We start from the raw sequence: 14,823 nt of genomic DNA on the forward strand, positions 1-14,823 counted from the left end.
AAAAGGAATCACTGAGGAGCACTTGTGGACCTAGTCAGAGGTATAAGCAGGGCCACTGGAATTATGCGACTGTTCGGCAGCACCAACTTACGCACAATTATACATTTTCCGCATTAGCCACATAATCCATCATATGCTCCCTAATCTGCGGATTTGAAGAAAAAAAGCTTTGTTTCTAGCTCAAACGTACCAAAAATGCAGTGACAAGTGTTACAGCGTGGTGGCAGGCCCTTTGCAAACCTAGAACTTATTGCTAAATGTGGGTGTTAAATTGGTACTAATGGTGTGCAAAGCATTATTGCTTCCTTCTGCGCCTCTCTTGCCTCTTTCTGAACATTTCTTTCTTTTTCTGCACTTCTCTTGCCACTTTCTGCAAATCTCTTCTACTTTCTGCACCTCTCTTGACTCTTTCTGCATGTCTGTTGCCTCTTTCTGCATCTCACTTGCTTCTTTCTGTACCCCTCTTGCCTCTTTCTGCACCCCTCTTCCATCTTTCTGCACCCTTCTTGTCTCTTTTAGCACCTGTGATGCTTCTTTCTGCACTTCTCTTCCTTCTTTCTGTACCCATCTTGCCTCTTTCTGTATCCCTCTTGCCTCTTTGTGCACCTCTCCTACCTCTTTCTGCATCTCTCTTGCCTCTTTCTGTGCCTCTGAGTGTTCTTTCTGCACTGCTCTTGCTTCTTTCTGCACCTCTTTGGTAGATTTCTGTATCCCTCTTGCCACTTTCTGCACCCTGTTCCCTCTTTCTGCATCTTTCCTGCCTGTTTCTGCACTTCTCTTGTCTCTTTCTGAACCTCTGTTGCTTCTTTCAGCAATTCTCTTACCTCTCACTGCACTTCTTTTGCTTGTTTCTGTACCTCTCTTGCATCTTTCACCACCTCAAGTGCCTCTTTCTGCACTTCACTTACCTCTTTCTATACTTATCTTGCTTCTTTCTATACCTCTCTTGCCTCTTTCTGCATCCCACTTGCCACTTTCTGCTCTTCTCCTGTCTCTTTCTGAACCTTGCTCTCTTCTTTCTGCACCCCTCTTGCTTCTTTCTGCACCTCACTTACTTCTTTCTGCACATCTATTGCCTCTTTCTGCAACTCTGTTGCTTCTTTCTGCACTCCTCTTGCCTCTTTCTGCACCCTTCTTGTCTCTTTCAGCATCTCTGTTGCTTCTTTCTGCACTTCATTTCCTTCTTTCTGCACCCCTCTTGACTCTTTCTGTACCTCTCTTGCCTCTTTGTGCACCTATCCTACCTATTTCTGCACCCCTCTTGCCTCTTTCTGCACCTCTGTTAGTTCTTTCTGCACTGCTCTTGCTTCTTTCTGCACCTCTTTTGCAAATTTCTGTATTCCTCTTGCCTCTTTCTGCACCCCTGTTCCCTCTTTCTGTACCTTTCCTGCCTGTTTCTGCACCTCTCTTACCTTTTTCTGCACCTCTGTTGCTCCTTTCTTGCCTCTTTCAGCATCTCTGTTACTTCTTTCTGCAGTTCTCTTGCTTCCTCCTGACACCCCTTTTGCATCTTTCTGTACCCCTCTTGTCTTTTTGTGCACCTCTACTTCCTTTTTCTGTACCTCTCTTGCCTTTTACTACAGTTCTCTTGCCTCTTTCTGCACTTCTTTTGTTTCTTGCTGCACTTCTCTTGCCTCTTTCTGTACCCCTCTTGCCTCTTTCTGCACCTCTTTTGGTTCTTTCTGCACTGCTCTTGTTTCTTCCTGCACTTCTTTTGCAAATTTCTGTATCCCTCTTGCCTCTTTCTGCACCACTGTTCCCTCTTTCTGCAACTTTCGTGCCTGTTTCTGCACCTCTCTTGCCTTGTTCTGCACCTCTGTTGCTTCTTTCAGCAATCCTCTTGCCTCGTTCTGCACTTCTCTTGCATGTTTCTATACCCCTCTTGCCTCTTTCTGCACCCATCTTTTCTCTTACTGCACCTCTCTTGCCTTTTTCTGCAGTTTTCTTGCCTCTTTCTGCACCTCTCTTGCCTTTTTCTGCAGTTTTCTTGCCTCTTTCTGCACCTCTTTTGCTTTTTTCTGTACTTCTCTTGCCTCTTTCTGTACCCCTCTTGCCTATTTCTGCACCTCTGTTGGTTCCTTCTGTACTGCTCTTGCTTCTTCTTCTTTCTGTACCTCTTTTGCAAATTTCTGTATCCCTCTTGCCTCTTTCTGCACCCATGTTCCCTCTTTCTGTACCTTTCCTGCCTGTTTCTGCACTTCTCTTCCTTCTTTCTGCACTCCTCCTGCTTCCTTCTGTATCCCTCTTGCCTATCTCTGTACCCCTCCTACCTATTGCTGCACCTCTATTGCCTCTTTTTTGCACCTCTGTTGGTTCTTTCTGCACTGCTCTTGCTTCTTTCTGCACCTCTTTTGCAAATTTCTGCATCCCTCATGCCTCTTTCTGCACCCCTCTTCTCTATTTCTCCACCTCTCTTGCTTCTTGCTGCACTTCTCTTGCTTCTTTCTGCACTTTTCTTCCTCTTTCTGCACATGTCCTAACTCTGTAGGAATAGTTAGAAATTATCATTTAAAAAAGCTTTGACATTCACTGAAAAAACCATAGGTTTCAGAGACGTTATAGTTAGAAATTAGCATTTAAAAAAACATAGAAATTCCCTTAAAAAACCGTAGGTTTCAGGGACATTATAGTTAGTTGGACATTTCATTCGTACAAAACCAGAGAAATTTGGCCGTTATAGTTATCTTAGCTAACTATAACTCGCGCCCCCGCAATGCACTGCTGATGATGCCACATATTACATCATTCATGAAATGGTCAGTGTCCTCACTGAGGACATCACTGATGACATCTCAAATGACATCACTGATGACATCATCCACATGATAATCTGATGCACCTCCTCACACCCTAATATAACCTTTGATACACCCACTCTAAAATACAGACTACCATTTTCGATACCATAAATACACCAATAATAGTTACTACATACCCACTCACTGATTCCTAGGTCTACACACATGTCCACTCATTCACTCATACATGCAGTCACTCATCAATACAGCACTTTCATTTGCACTCATACAACTATACAGACACTCAGACATTGCCACTCATCCATAGAGTTACTCACACACCTAGTCAATCATGCAAACAATCATTCACACTCCAATTTTCTCACCTATACAGTTATACACACAACACCTCACTTAGTCATACAGATACTAACACATACTTACTCTCTTATACAATCACTGATACAAGCACACACTCATCCATACAGCCACTCTCGCAATCACTCACTCTTACATATAGTGATTTATATACACCAACACTCACATATACTGTGCTAACTAAAACGATGAGAGTTAATACTTTGTGTGCACCGATGAGTATATCATTAATAGAATGTTTGAAAACAGTATACTGTTCCACTCCACCTCCAGTGGCCCACTGTTCAAGCCACTAATATACAAAAGATATGTCAATCAGTGGAAGGAGTGGAATAATATCCAACAATTAAATATTGCAATCCAAAAAGGTATTGTCCAGAAATATTTTCAGATGTGATGCTCCAACAAATTCTTAAGTGTCCAATCAGTTAATTAAACAAATTTTAAATAACCACAGCCAACGCGTTTTGTCCCTCTTGGGACCTCATCAGGGCTGTAGAAATAAAAGAGAACATACAATATCATTAATCAGTACATTAAGAGTATCTACTATCAGGAATCATATTAAAAAATATTATTTTTATGAACATTTATTATAACAAACAGCCTATATAACAATCTAGAATACGAAAGATTTACCCATAGCAAAATCACATAGTTATTGCAAAAAGCATAGCCCATTAAGTCATGTATTATAGCATGCAATCATAATTCTTGACTTAAAGCTAATATTTATTGTACTATCCTAAAATTTATTTTAACCTAGTATTATTCATCCAATTTACATTCATTAGAACAGATTTAATCAACTGCTCTAAACATCATTATTGTTGACTGCCTAAATCTGGCCTATTATCGTGAACGTCAACTATACAAAATGATGTATCACATATCTCCTAATTATTAATGCGTCAATATAAATGTCAATCGTAGAGGGATGCTAATATTCATAGAATATCCATTCTCTTCAAGATTAAGTCACTTCTTCTTCCAAAGATAATTTTAGAGTTTTCTATATATATAAAACATAATTTCTAATTAGTCTCCAATCCATAATGTATATCCTAATGTCATAACATTCATCATGGTAACAGCGTCTCCTACAATGCTTAAACTCACCTAGATCCAGGTCCGTTCCCCTCTTCTCTAGAGTATCTTCCACAAAACTAATCATCAATAATGAAACCAATGTCTCAATGAGAATCTAAAAAAACATAGTGAGGGAGGACATAATTAATATTCCTTCATAAACCTATTAAAAGAAACTTTCCAAATATAGTGGAGCGCTTGTACAAATAAGCATACCTGACATGGTCAGTGACATCACTCATGACATCACTGATAACATCTCAAATGACATCACTGATGACATCACTGATGACATCATCCAGTGAATGTGTGTTTTTCAGAAAATTAAATATGTTTTGTATATGTATATCTCAAGGTCGATGGAAGAATAAATGGGTATATAAGTGTCTAAATGGATGATTTGTTTTTGAAAAATTGATTGTGTAACTGACTGATTAAGTGTATCTTAGTGAATACATGGCTTAGTGAGTAATGTTTGAATATGTAAATATCTGTATCAGTCTCTCACTTTGTGTATAAGTGGCTGCATGGGTTGGTGAGTAGCTACATGGGTGTCTATATAGGTTATTAGTTGGTTTTTTGAGTATCAGTCTGAGTGTCTGCATGGTTCGGTGGGGGTATTACGTAGTGCATAGGTGCATGAATGAGTGACTCACTGTTTGTATGTGTTGAAGACAGCATGTGTGCAGGACTGTATGGGTGGATGAGTGTGTGTATGGGTGTGTTAGTGAGTGAATGACTGTCTCAATAGTGTCTTTATGAGTAACTACATATGTTTTAAACTAGTATATGTGACTATTGGTGTATATAAGTGAGTATATGTGAGAGTGAGAGATTGAAAGAGTTCCTGTATGAATAAGTATGTGTTTCTATAAGTGATTGTTTAAAAGACTAAGTATGTGTAAGTTTCCGTAGAAGTAAGTGTGGTGGTGTGTGTATAACTGTATATGCAAGTAAATGTATGTTTGATTCTTTATTAGCATGAGTGAATATGTGTGTACGTTATGAACAACTAGATTGCTAACATTCTATATTTATTACAAAAGTGTGGAACGCCTGACGTCATCTTGATGTAATCAAAACTGTAATAGCTAGAGCATTTCCTTTAGAAATTACATATATGAGAGGGTCTTATTGGCATCAAAATTATGGTTAGTGCTCTAAAAGACTAAAATAAGGACATATTTTCTGAGTTTTCAAATAGCGACAAAGCACTTTTAAATTATTTGTTATCTTTATGTTTTTTTATCCAGTTGACCACTTGATTAAATGTTGCACTTAGGGGAGAGGATGTGGTGTTACTTCCAGAACTGCAGACTTTGCAACTGGGGAACCAGGTTGGAGTTTCTGCTTCTGCTCGACATTCTGTGATTCTGGTCAAATCACTTAGTCTCCCCATGTCTACAACCAAAATGAATTTGTTCTTGTGTGATGTAACACTGCAAAAACACAAAATAATAAGTGTTTTGCACACTTCTGTCATTGGGCTGTATTTGGGCTACATCTGGGTGATTTTGGGCTACATTTGGGCTCTTTTGTCTCCGGTGGCCATCTTGGAAGATTTATTTGTTATGAAGTTTCCTAATTTCCTCATGTACTGCAGTCTCCTCAGTAGGAAATGCTTTCCGTTTTTTACTCTGATTCCATCATGAAGGTATTCAGATATGTCACACATTTGCCATAAATTCTGAATGTTAGCACTCTAGTTGCTCATTAGATCACTGTAGTAAAACTACTGTTCACCATGGAAGTCTGCTCCTGGTATTAAAAGTGCATGTTTCAGTCTGCATGTCAGAATTTTTTAATGAAATAGAAGAGGATTTGAGAAGTCACTCAAAATGTGCCCTCATTTTCTTTCTTCGGCATTAATCATAATTTCTATGGCAAAATGAACCCCCTCATTGTGTTCCTATTTAAATTAAATGTTTTAAGTGTTACCAGTTTATTCTAATCAAGATGGCTTCAGGTGTGCCATACTTTTGTCATAATGAAGACAGTAAGCGCTCTAGTTGTTTTTAAGAACACTCTGGGACATTCTGTCATTGGGCTATACTTGGGCTACATCTGGGTGATATTTGGGCTACTTGGGCTCTTTTGTCTATGGGGGCCATCTTGGGAGACTTATTTGTTATGAAGTTTCCTAATTTCCTCATTTACTGCAGTCTCCTCAGTAGGAAATACTTTCAGTTTTTTACTTTGATTCCATCAAGAAGGCATTCAGATGTGTCACACATTTGCCATAAATTCATAATGTTAGCACTCTTTTTGCTCATTAGATCACTGTAGTAAAGCTACTGCTCACCAGGGAAAACTGCTGCTGGTATTGAAAGTGCATGTTTCAGTCTGCATGTCAGAATTTTTCAATGAAATAGAAGAGGATTTGAGAAGTCACTCAAAATGTGCCCTAATTTTTCTTTCTGCAGCACTAATCATACTTTTTATGGAAGAATGAACCCCCTCATTTTGTTCCTTTTTAAATTAAATGTTTTAAGAGTTACCACTTTAATCCAAGCAAGATGGCTTCAGGTGTGCCATACGTTTATCATAAGTAGGACTGTTAGCGCTCTAGTTGTTCTTTGGAACACTCTGGGAAGCTGCAGTAGAACACAAAGGAATCAACTGACAGTCTCTGCCCTTGTTGGATGTACATGTTTTACTGAGAATGTCAGACTTCCTTCTCACATGACTGAGAAAGATAATGTGAATTTACAGAAAATAAGCTCTCAGTTTAGCTTATAGATCACCTTCCAAACCTCTGTGGGAAAAGCATGAGAAAATATTTTTCTCTCAATCATGATATCCCAGCAGAAGGCTTTTTCACATGGTGAAATCACCTTAGAACATACCACAATTCCTAAAATGAGTATGGTACCATCAACAAATGATTTATAATGTAACTAAAGTCTTAAAACCTTCTATTAACTGCAATGCTTTTTAATGAGGTGCTATCATGGATATTGGTCCCAAGATAGCTGCCAACACTTCTTGGATGAAGTGCTGACAGCCAATCAGATCTAAGGATGAGATGTGTGGTTAGGCTCCGCCCACATATATATATGATTTTACTTTTGATTTACTCAGGAACTACTGAACAGATTTACACCGGACCTGCAAAAGGCACATCCCTGACCTGAGGACTACCTCTCTGCCACGGTGCGCGAAGCGCACCGTGCGCGCACGGAACGAACTGCGTGAAGTGGACGCGCACGCCACGAACGGCGTAAAGTAACTTAGCATTTAAATAAACGTACAAATTCACTGAAAAAACCATAGGTTTCACACACGTTATAGTTAGGAATTAGCATTTAAAAAACCTTGCAAATTCAATGAAAAAACCATAGGTTTCACACATGTTACAGTTAGCTGGACATTTCACTCGTAAAAAACCATTGAAATTCCCCCGTTATAGTTAGTGCAGGCAACTATAACTCACGCGACCGCAATCCTCTGCTGATGACATATGTGTCTTTATGAAAAAATAATATTTGTAATATATGTATAGCTAAAATTTAATGGAAGAAGACATGGGCAAATAAGTGTCTAAATACAGTATTAGCATCAGCAGAGGATTGCGGTCGCGTGAGTTATAGTTGCCTGCACTAACTATAACGGGGAATTTCAATGGTTTTTTACGAGTGAAATGTCCAGCTAACTGTAACATGTGTGAAACCTATGGTTTTTTCATTGAATTTGCAAGGTTTTTTAAACGCTAATTCCTAACTATAACGTGTGTGAAACCTATGGTTTTTTCAGTGAATATATATATATATATATTAATCCACACAGAAAGTGACCTTTTTACCGGAGTCATGTCCCATAGACAGGTGGTGCATCACGCCGGGCAGGCCTCCCGGTATTATTAATCCACACTTGACGATCCTCAAGGAAGACGCACTCTCGAAATTAAACCCAAATAGATTTATTCAGCAATTGTTACGCATTTCGACAGACTCGCTGTCTTGTTCACACAGTGCATGTTAGTATAACGAGGTCTTACATAGGAAAAGACATCGAAAACGGACTTCACTTGATAATGCAACAACGGCGGCCATTTCTTAATGGCTCAAAAACCCTTATGTGTATGAGCTATGCTAGTAGCTTGAAACTGAATTACGTGGTTTGAATGCCGCTGAATATAAACAAAATGATACATAATCATAAAATCAACCTCATAATGTTAGACATAAATGTACACAAGATTATTGGGACAATCCTAGCGTATGTAGGACCAACCAGTTAATTGCTGGACGATGTCATACCATAGTGGTATCTATAAGAATTCATGATGCTAATGAAGAAATCCTCAATCAACTGTGCATTGTAATAACCGAATTAGTTCAATATGTCCAAAATGGCGACCATTCGTGAACAACGTAAAAAACCATTTATCTATATCAGCCTGTATAGTGGCTACAACCATGGTTATGAATTTAGCGCAATGACATATAAAATTAAATTCATAGTGATAAACATAATACAATGCCTTCTTGCTATAGTGTCTTACACAACGCTAATGGATCATACAAATTGTACATTCATATGTTTGTCAAGATCATTTTGTATCTAGTTAAAGCACCATGGTGGTATCAATTATCAGTCCGTTATCCTCCTGTCAAGACCTCAGTTATCTGAAAAAAGTAAAAAAGAATAATGAAAGAATAAGAAAAGAAGCAGACTTAGGTGTAGTGGACCCACAGACCAAGGAAGAAAAGGGTAGGGAGGCCGGAACGGATAAGACAGTCCGCAAACGGTACGACCCTTCCTTTCCTCCTGTGAATAAAGAAGAAAATCAAGTGATGATTAAAAAGATATGGAACTCACTTGTCACAGCACAGTGCTTTCACATGCTTAAAAACACATCAAATTATAACATGGTACAGATATGGACATAAAATACTCAATTATTCATTACCTAAATGTGTACTGAATTCTTCGTCAAGGTTGTGGCCCTTAGGATATTTGGTTTCCAGTTCAATTATCCATTTAGATTCGCGTTTGCGAAGGTGCGATACCCGGTTGCCCCCTCTGGGGCCCGAGTGTACTTGCTCGATCACAAAATAACCCAAAAGAGAGCTATTGGAAAGATGGAAAGTTTCAAAGTGTCTGGCAATGGGATAGTGGGTATCTTTTTTGTTTATAGCACACATGTGCTCTAATACTCTTTTTTTGGCCATAAATGTGGTGCTGCCTACAGACCACATTTTGCACGGACAAGTCAAGACATACACACAATACGGAGTACTGCAGGTTAGAAACTGAGAAATATTTTTGGGTGGAGTTTGCCCTAGGATCTTAAAATGTTTAGTCATGTGACTATTGCGACACGCCTTACAGTGTCCGCAAGGGTAGAAACCTTATAGATTGTGTTCACTGCTAGACTGTTTTGGAGTTATATCATTTTGAGTAAGCATTTCTCTCAGACTTCTGCCTTTTCTATTTGTGATTCTGGGTCTATGATGAGAGCTTTTGCCAATAATGGGGTCACTTGTAAGTATATCCCATTTATCAGCCAGTATTTTTTGTATCTGAGATGAGTTACCGTTGAATGTGAGGATGACTCTACTCTCCTCTCATTTGTTGGTGATGCTAGTTTCTATTTTTTCACTCAATGTTTGTTTGCGATCAATTTGGTTTACTCTATTCAAAGCTTTTTGCAGAACCCATGAAGGGTAACCTCTCTCTTTAAATCTTTTGATCATGATATCTTTTTCAAGGTCAAATGCTGCTGTGGTACTACAATTTCTCCTCGCTCTCAACAGCTCACCATATGGGATACTCCACTTGAGTGTATCCGGGTGACTGCTGAGAGCGTGGAGAAGAGTATTGCCTGCTGTTGTTTTTCTAAAAAGGCTTGTCTGTAAATCTCTACCTTGAGGTGTTATTAATAGATCAAGAAATTCAATTTTTTCTTTGCTCATGCTGCTAGTAAGGGAAATATTGTAATGGTTACTGTTGAGTTTATCAACAAATCTACTGGCTTCTTCCTCTGTATCTGACCAAATGAGGAACAGATCATCAATATAGCGTAGCCAAAGTTTGACTTTGCTAAATGATGAAATTAAGGAGATGTCATTTCTTATGTATTTTATATTCAGCGGCATTCAAACCACGTAATTCAGTTTCAAGCTACTAGCATAGCTCATACACATAAGGGTTTTTGAGCCATTAAGAAATTGCCGCCGTTGTTGCATTATCAAGTGAAGTCTGTTTTCGATGTCTTTTCCTATGTAAGACCTCGTTATACTAACATGCACTGTGTGAACAAGACAGCGCGTCTGTCGAAACGCGTAACAATTGCTGAATAAATCTATTTGGGTTTAATTTCGAGAGTGCGTCTTCCTTGAGGATCGTCAAGTGTGGATTAATAATTCCGGGAGGTCTGCCCGGCGTGATGCACCACCTGTCTACGGGACATGACTCCGGTAAAAAGGTCGCTTTCTGTTTGGATTAAAACAACGAGGAGTCTATCGGCTGGCCGCTGATCACCGGAGGAGACAAACATACTTCATATGCATTGAGGCAGTCATCGATATTCAGCGTGTTTAAGAGGTACGTGGTCTCAGCCCCGGGCTTGGGGTGGAGGTGGTTCTGACATACGGGTAGCGGGGAGTGATTTCGGAGGAGGCGCGACCCGTCCCGTTGTGCCAGACGCTCTTACGAGACCTGTGTACTCTGGAGGACGTTAATTCAAGGAGTACAAAGATCATTTTTTGACTGCTCGTGGTATCGTTAAAGAATTCTGTTATTTGTAAATACCGGAGCTTTCATAGATAACACAGCTGTTTATTCCTGTACGGTAACAGGAAATATGAATATCGGACATACCTCAGAATTAATCCATTGAAATTCACCGTGAAGTAAATACAAAAGCGGCAACAGGAACCTCCATATATTTGGAGGGAAATTAAACCCATAACTTTAGAATGTTCAAAAGCAAAACGAACTGTATACGTTAGTGGACCCTTGTAAAGGACATTCCACATAACTTGTTATAACATGGATATGGAAACAGAACATCGTGCAGCGGCCCAGACCCTACTTGCAAGAGCACCGGGAAAACGGACCACCACAATCACTGCACAACAGGCGGATACCACACTTAACGCAAAACTGCGACGTTTGGAAAAACTGAAGAAATCTGAAACCGCAAAATGGTGGGAAGCCATTTCCCTGCAAGATTATGTTGACAAACAATTGATACCAAGAGGCCTGCGCATATATATAATGCCATCCTATGAATCACCAAATCCCAGCATGCTACAAGACTGGCAAGAAAATTCAGCAACAAGCTCTAAGAACATGCTAAATATTTTAATTAAATATGCGTGGGAAGACAGAGAGGCCATTCTTTCTGAAATCAATACCATTGAAAGTGAACTAACTAAAAGTGATGAACAAGATCTCATCAACAAATTCAAATTGGAAATGAAACGTAAACTCCAACAACATGAAGAAGATATAAAAAAATCGCAAACAAAGAAAGTTACACAGAGACTGTGTCGATTATGAGACTGGCAGAATCTTAACATACAGTCATAAATATGACCACCTGTATGACGATCTACCACCAATCAGAGAGGAGGTTCAAACTATCCACAGTGAGGTGAATAACATCCTACCAGAAACTAGTGGATCTGACACTGAAGGATCCATATCTACGGTTAGTTCCATCACAGAAAGAAATACTCCAGCAAGAACAGCAACTTTTTTAGACGAGTTCAGGGTCTTGAGGAAAGGCCGGCAGGTATCCAAAGTCACAACCCAACCATCCCAAGGAAGAGGGAGAACACAACGTGGCAGGGGACGAGGAAGAGGAAGAGGGAGGGGAGGAGCAAACAGAGACTAAAATGGAGAAAGCACAAAGAATCCAAACGACAAAACAAAAGAGCCCATGGGAAGCAAATCAAGAGGCTCAAAGAACAAGAAGTAATGGATCCTGACATGGTAAATAAAACAATAATAAATCTGAGCAATCGTGATTTAACTTACTTAGAGAAAAGAACATTATGTCTAGGACTGACCTTTTGTCCCACTGAGATCTTCAACTATGCCGACACGCGTGTCGATATATACAAGTTTGTTAGAAAAGCTAAACTTAAATTTTTTTATTATTTATACAAACGGGATGATACTCAAGCCATTCAGAGAACTAACCCTGTTGACTATCAATTTTCTAATCTTACTGTTAAAGACGCAGAAATATTGTGTGATATTCAAAATCTAGCCATGGGAGATAACCTTGTTAATGCAACATCAAGTGAAATACATGAACTCGATATTCCCACGGACTCGAGCGCAGCTACCAACTTCAAACTTCGCTCTGTCTTTTATCCCAATCTCCCCCACGACAATATAGATACATTCCATGAGGTGGTAACACAAGCATTGATCAAATTGAAACATCAAAAAAACAAAAGAGTCACATTTAATCTATCTTTTGAACAAAAGAAATTATTGAAATCATTAGCAGAGGACACTAACATCATTATTCGCCCTGCTGACAAAGGAGGAAATATTGCTCTTTGGGACAAAGAAATGTATATTACTGAGGCATCTAAACAACTAAATGATCAAAGATTCTACATGAAAGCTAATTTGGATCTGTATAATGCAAGTATTTTTGAGACTTGGGATAAACTTAAGGAATGGGAACAAAAGTGCTATATATCTTGGGAAGAATATTGTTTTTTAAAACGTGATTACCCCAAGCTATCTATACTGTATCTTTTACCCAAAATCCATAAAAATTCCATCACACCACCTGGGAGACCTATAGTATCATCTATTGGTAGTGCTTTGGAGAACGTCTCTAAATATGTCGATCACTTTCTCCAAGAATATGTTGTATCACTCCCATCCTATGTAAAAGACACTAAAGATTTTTTAACTAAACTGGAAGATGTGCGATGGGAGAACACTGATCTAATGATCACTTTAGATGTTAATTCTCTCTATACGATTATCGACCATGGACAAGGAATTGAAGCATGTCACCATTTCTTGAAAAAGAGACCAATCGAATTTCTTGAACACACTAATATTCTCTTGGAGATGATGCATTTGTGCCTCACTAATAACATTTTTATGTTTAATGGCACTATTTATAAGCAGGTCCTTGGTACTGCCATGGGGACCTGCTTTGCTCCAAATTTTGCGAACTTTTTTCTTGGCAAATGGGAAGAAGACATAAGAAATGACATCTCCTTAATTTCATCATTTAGCAAAGTCAAACTTTGGCTACGCTATATTGATGATCTGTTCCTCATTTGGTCAGATACAGAGGAAGAAGCCAGTAGATTCGTTGATAAACTCAACAGTAACCATTACAATATTTCCCTTACTAGCAGCATGAGCAAAGAAAAAATAGAATTTCTTGATCTATTAATAACACCTCAAGGTAGAGATTTACAGACAAGCCTTTTTAGAAAAACAACAGCAGGCAATTCTCTTCTCCACGCTCTCAGCAGTCACCCGGATACTCAAGTGGAGTATCCCATATGGTGAGCTTTTGAGAGCGAGGAGAAATTGTAGTACCACAGCAGCATTTGACCTTGAAAAAGATATCATGATCAAAAGATTTAAAGAGAGAGGTTACCCTTCATGGGTTCTGCAAAAAGCTTTGAATAGAGTAAACCAAATTGATCGCAAACAAACGTTGAGTGAAAAAATAGAAACTAGCATCACCAACAAACGAGAGGAGAGTAGAGTCATCCTCACATTCAACGGTAACTCATCTCAGATACAAAAAATACTGGCTGATAAATGGGATATACTTACAAGTGACCCCATTATTGGCAAAAGCTTTCATCATAGACCCAGAATCACAAATAGAAAAGGCAGAAGTCTGAGAGAAATGCTTACTCAAAATGATATAACTCCAAAACAGTCTAGCAGTGAACACAATCTAAAAGGTTTCTACCCTTGCAGACACTGTAAGGCGTGTCGCAATAGTCACATGACTAAACATTTTATGATCCCAGGGCAAACTCTACCCAAAAATATTTCTCAGTTTCTAACCTGCAGTACTCCGTATTGTGTGTATGTCTTGACTTGTCCGTGCAAAATGTGGTATGTAGGCAGCACCACATTTATGGCCAAAAAAAGAGTATTAGAGCACATGCGTGCTATAAACAAAAAAGATACCCACTATCCCATTGCCAGACACTTTGAAACTTTCGATCTTTCCAATAGCTCTCTTTTGGGTTATTTTGTGATCGAGCAAGTACACTCGGGCCCCAGAGGGGGCAACCGGGTATTACAACTTCGCAAACGCGAATCTAAATGGATAATTGAACTGGAAAACAAATATCCTAAGGGCCACAACCTTGACGAAGAATTAAGTACACATTTACGTAATGAATAATTGAGTATTTTATGTCCATATCTGTACCATGTTATAATTTGATGTGTTTTTAGGCATGTGAAAGCACTGTGCTGTGACAAGTGAGTTCCATATCTTTTTAATCATCACTTGATTTTCTTCTTTATTCACAGGAAGAAAGGAAGGGTCGTACCGTTTGCGGACTGTCTTATCCATTCCGGCCTTTTCTTCCTTGGTCTGTGGGTCCACTACAGCTAAGTCTGCTTCTTTTCTTATTCTTTCATTATTCTTTTTTAC

The sequence above is a fragment of the Triturus cristatus genome, chromosome 2_1, assembly GCF_964204655.1.
Source record: "Triturus cristatus chromosome 2_1, aTriCri1.1, whole genome shotgun sequence".
Lineage (NCBI taxonomy): Eukaryota > Metazoa > Chordata > Amphibia > Caudata > Salamandridae > Triturus > Triturus cristatus.